Raw genomic sequence first — 5,936 nt, forward strand, 5'->3', positions numbered from 1 at the left:
AGATTCAGGCACCTAATCCCAAAATCAGCGATCTAACACTCTCAGCCTCCGTGTTATCCACATAGAAATGTATTACTTTCACAATGTTGATGTACCTGGGACAATGGTTATACCCAATAAATTTCCTGCTTTGCATTGTACAACATGCCCCTGTGTGTTTCAGGTAAAAATATGATTTGCCCTGCGAGTGTTTGCACACTCGTGCCAATAATGGAAAAGGGTAGGCTCAACTATTTGAGAGTGATTAAGAAATACATATTTGTAAACATATGCTTATAATATACGCCTGTGCAATTGTCTGTGCTTGTCAGAGTTCATTGAAAGGTTTTTACCGTTTTTATTTTCAAGTAAAAATTTTCCTTCGTTCGTTTGGTTACGTTTAGTAGAAAAACCCAAATTCTAAGGTATTCTATAATTCAATGATTGTGCTTGCCTTTTTGAGATATACATCCTCTGGGGCTTGTGTGAGAGAGTATTTCTCGGCCGTCAGTGTACATGTTTGACCCTAATATGGCGGTCTCAGGTTTGCAGGCGAACGTGTAACACCATCGTGAGTGAGTCAGTTTAGTTTTACGCCGCATCCAGCCCCTTACTACAAGCATAGTCGCCTTTTATGACAAGCATGAGTTGCTGAAGGCTTGCGGGTCAACACCATCGTGAATCTTGTCCAGATTTAACTGTCATCTTAACAAGATACGGAAAGCCAGAGTGGGTGAATGAGATTGCGTGGGTGAGTGTGTGGTAAGACTAGGTGGGTGAGTGAGTAGTCAGACTGAGTGGGTGAGTGAGTAGTCAGACTGAGTGGGTGAGTGAGTAGTCAGACTGAGTGGGTAAGTGAGTAGTCAGACTGAGTGGGTGGGTGAGTAGTCAGACTGAGTGGGTGAGTGAGTAGACAGACTGCGTGGGTGAGTGAGTAGTCAGACTGAGTGGGTGAGTGAGTAGTCAGACAGAGTGGGTGAGTGAGTAGTCACAATGGGTGGGTGAGTGAGTAGTCAGACTGAGTGTGTGAGTGAGCAGGCAGACTGAGTGGGTGAGTGAGTAGTCAGACTGAGTGGATGAGTAATCAGACTGAGTGGGTGAGTGAGTAGTCAGAGTGAGTGGATGAGTAATCAGACTGAGTGGGTGAGTGAGTAGTCAGACTGAGTGGGTGAATGAGTAGTCCGACAGAGTGGGTGAGTGAGTAGTCAGAATGGGTGGGTGAGTGAGTAATCAGACTGAGTGTGTGAGTGAGCAGGCAGACTGAGTGGGTGAGTGAGTAGTCAGACTGAGTGGATGAGTAATCAGACTGAGTGGGTGAGTGAGTAGTCAGACTGAGTGGATGAGTAATCAGACTGAGCGGGTGAGTGAGTAGTCAGACTGAGTGGATGAGTAATCAGACTGAGTGGGTGAGTGAGTAGTCAGACTGCGTGGATGAGTAATCAGACTGAGTGGGTGAATGAGTAGACAGACTGCGTGGGTGAGTGAGTAGTCAGACTGAGTGGGTGAGTGAGTAGTCAGACTGAGTGGGGGAGTGACTGAATGGGTTAGACTGGGTGGGTGAGAATGAGTGGGTGAGTAGTTGGTCAGACTGGGTGTGTAAGTGAGTGTGGTTGAGTTGGTGAGTGGGTGGGTGAGACTGAGTATTTCCTTGTCTGTGTGAGACGAGGTGAGTGAATGAGTGACTCACGAAACCACAAATGGGCTTCACATATTGTGTGCAAGAGGCGAAACGAGTGATCGCTATCCATTAGGCTTCCCCTGCCTTCAACGGCTGTCACATCGTCTCTTCAACAAACATCAACAAACTTGGCGTATTTCGGTATGTACCGCACCCGGTCCTCGCCATGGTTGTTTATGCTCAGTTGCAATTCCCCTCTGTCATACATCATAATTATGAACACGTCCATTGATCTCCATGTCATTCTTCGGCGCAACGTAACCAATCACACACACCACCTTATGTCTAGTCTATCAAAAAGGAAGATTTAATTGTCTTAGCCTCACTGTCGATCAGTGGTCATCATTTCAGTCTGGGTTCGAGTCCCCATTATGCCTGCTACCACGCTTTACCACGCTCAGAATAAACATCCATGCTAGACGGTGTTTATATATGCATGAAGATTCGGTTACGAATTCTTCATCAGTAATCCATGTTTGTCGTAAGAGGCGACTAACGGAATCGGGTGGTCAGGCTCGCTGACGTGGTTTATACACGTCATCGGTTCCCAGTTGCGTAGATCCGGGCTCATGACGTTGATCACGGAAGCGTCTAGTCCAGACTCGATTATTTACAGACCAAAGCCGTATAGCTGAAATACTGCTGAGTTCGGCAACCAATCAAAGGATGGGGAAATATAGAAACATATGTCTTACGACGAATAATTTATCTATGTTATCTTCTGTTTATTTGAACATTCTCCTTTTGAATAACCCGATACCCCTGTCGGTTTTACACGAGAGAGGAATTTATCACTGAAGTTAAAAGCCAGCGGTAACCATGTATAATCGCTCCGCAACATGTCTGTAAGAAGTTTGTAAAAACATTTGTATCAATTGTTGATATTATTCCTTCCAGTTGTTATCGTCTGCTCGAGATTCGGTGCTGCCACCTGTTGGCGGGTGGGGATCTCGTCAGGAGGCCTGTACTCAATCGACAGTGGCTAGTCCTTACCATGTGTGGAAACTCAGACGCCAACATCTGTGAGGTTTGCTGGCTTTTATAGCAGAATCGTGCTTTTTACTTACAATATTATGAAAACAAAACTTACACAAGGCTGCGTGGGGCCCTGTCTTGTACGCCGTATCTTTGCCAGCACTGCGCTGCGCCCGTCCAGTAAGTCTGTACATCTGGTAGTGCTTGTTGGGTGTCGTATGAAAACAAATTAGGTGTGCTTTAGAAACAAGAAAACGGAATTCGCTGTTGCTCTCGTCTTGCTTGTATGGATACATTTCCCCTAGCGGCGAATCACGGAACTAGACGCTGCTTGATCATCACATCTGGAAGCGGATCGGACGTACATTGGGCAATCTCGGGAAGGTTTGCCACAGTGGCAGTTTAAGGGGCATTGTGTAACAATCATAGCTATGTGTTTTGCCCTTCGAAAAAGACTTAATTTGCAAAAGAATTGTTAAAAGATTGATCTGCCTAATTTCTTTCTTGTTTCAATTGTGTCCACTTTCAATTCCATATATCAAGTCGAGGTGGTCTCCTGGAAAGCTGCAATGCCCAGCAGTATTCAATTTGGCTGTAAGGCGCTGCTTTCACGAACGCTTTCAAGCGAACAAAATGTTGGAAAAAAGTATATAAGTGAATAAAGGAACACTTAAATAAACCATGACTGACGTGAAACCACCCAAAATGTTTTTGGTTGTTACAAGTAATTGAAAAGACGGCAGCAAATTCAAAAGACTCACTCTGCATCATAATGTTTCCACGAACTTGGAACGGCGTGTGTGTAAAATAATATCTTTCTGGTGGTTCACTATATCACTGTTTCACTCTCCAACCCTTATCAGCAATCGTGTCTGATCACGCGGTGTTTCTGAAACCGGATCCAGTTACCGGCGTTATAAGGGGTTCCTCTTCAATAATGTTATCTGCTTGTAGATTATTAACACGACTATAGACTTGACTTCAGCGATATCATTCTTCACAGACCATCGTTCGCTAGCAAAAACTGTATCTACGTCGTCATCCGCTTTCTAACAACGATACCGTGTACAGTAAATTGTATTTGGTTCCACACTGTTCTAAAGACCATCGTTGTTGGTTCTATGCGGTTCATTGGTGTTTGAGGTTAAGATAGTGAGTGAGTTTAGTGAGTTTAATATTCCAGCTTGGCCGCGGCCGGTAAATAATCGAGTCTGAACCAGACAATCCAGTGATTAATATATGAGCAACGATCTACGCGGCATTGGGATATTAAGGCATGTATCAACCAAGTTGGCTAACCCTGACCACCCGATCCCTTAGGATAAGCACGGACATACATGTCCAATATTGAATGTAAGATAACTATCGTATTTATTAAATGTATCTATTGTTGAAAGAATCCATAATTTCGGTGTTATTGGTTAAACTGTTAAAAGGTTTTTATTTTTTAAACTGATTTAACTCCAAATCTAACTCTTAAAAGTCAGGTTGCAACATTCATGAAGTTTATCAATTTCATTATAGGCGAATGCAATTTTACACTCACTGCTTCCAGTTTAACATCAGTGAGTGAGTGAGTGTGTGAGTTTAGTTTTACGTCACTTTTGCAATATTCCAGCAATATCACGACAGGAGACACCAGAAATGGGCTTCTCACATAGTACCCATGTGGGGAATCGAACCCGGGCCCCAGTCTTCGGCTTGAAGAGCGGACTTTTCAACCACTGGGTACCCCAAAGCACCTTTAACGATCAAACACTTGAAGATCACAGCCAAATCATGTAGGTGTAATGGACCTACAATGTGTACTTGGTCAGCTAGGGATAACGAAATATTAAAATGTAATGTTTTTACCATTATGATATTATCAAAATTAGTAATATCACTAGCATTGTCGTCGTCTTGCTATCATCATGATGACTGGCTTTATCATAGTTCCCCACTCTGTGTGGCCGCACTGATTTCAAGCCGTAGACACACCTTGATAACCAGATATATGCGCGTGCTCACTGACAAAGATCGCAGGAGCTTCAAAGCAGACGTTGCCGATGATTACAGGTGAAATCCATCACCTGGATGAACATATATCTGCTCCAGATGCCGCTTTCCATCTCACGTTACCCTGACACGATGGGTACACGTGTATCCTAAACACATACAAGAGGTCCCTAGTGACGTTCGTTGTAGTAGGTGTTGTATCGGCTGCGGACGTTGTTAATGGACATCCGACTCCCTCCACTGCCGCAGAGGGCATTCTGATAAAGCTAGCGTTTCATAATGAGCCATGACGTAGACGAGCTGATATCGGGTAATATTGTTAAAGCATTGCCTGCTACAGTCTTCAGTACGCTCAGACATCACGTGATTTTGAGAAATTATAGCTTGTCATTTTAAATTAAGTATAATTTGTCAGGGTTTTTTTTGTTGTGATACAAATGTTCATGCTTGATAATTGACTTAGAATTGGTTTTAAAGTAAAACCATATTTTATCATTTTGCTGAAATGAAATTAAGATGAAACTGGAAATTATGGAAATGAAAATTATGTTGAACTGAAGGTTTACGCCCTTAGTGACGTCATCTGATAAACTATCCCTGACAGAGATGTTCCCCAATGTTGTCAACGCTTTATGAGGGATAAGAATTATTCTTATAACTTTTCTGGTGTGCTAAAGTGAGTTGCCGAGAGTGTCAGAGCTCCACAGAGTCAGAACCCTAGAGTGTCAGAGCTCCAGAAAGTCAGAACCCTTGAGCGTTAGAAACCCTCGAGCGTCAGGACCCCAGCATTAGAACTCTAGAGCGTCAGAACCGTAGAGATTCAGACCTCTAGAGCGTCAGAACCCCAGCATTAGAACCTAGAGCGTCAGAACGTTAGAGATTCAGACCTAGAACGTCAGAACCTCAGCGTTAGAATCCTAGAGCGTCAGAACTCTTGAGAGTCGGAATCCCAGGGCGTCAGTACGAAAACCTGTAGTATCAGCACTAATTCAGAGACAGAGTTTCACAGTACGAGGGAAATTTGTATCAGCACTAATTCAGAGACAGAGTTTCACAGTACGAGGGAAATTTGTATCAGCACTAATTCAGAGACAGAGTTTCACAGTACGAGGGAAATTTGTATCAGCACTAATTCAGAGATAGAGTTTCACAGTACGAGGGAAATTTGTATCAGCACTAATTCAGAGATAGAGTTTCACAGTACGAGGGAAATTTGTATCAGCACTAATTCAGAGATAGAGTTTCACAGTACGAGGGAAATTTGTATCAGCACTAATTCAGAGACAGAGTTTCACAGTACGAGGGA

The sequence above is a fragment of the Haliotis asinina genome, chromosome 2, assembly GCF_037392515.1.
Source record: "Haliotis asinina isolate JCU_RB_2024 chromosome 2, JCU_Hal_asi_v2, whole genome shotgun sequence".
Lineage (NCBI taxonomy): Eukaryota > Metazoa > Mollusca > Gastropoda > Lepetellida > Haliotidae > Haliotis > Haliotis asinina.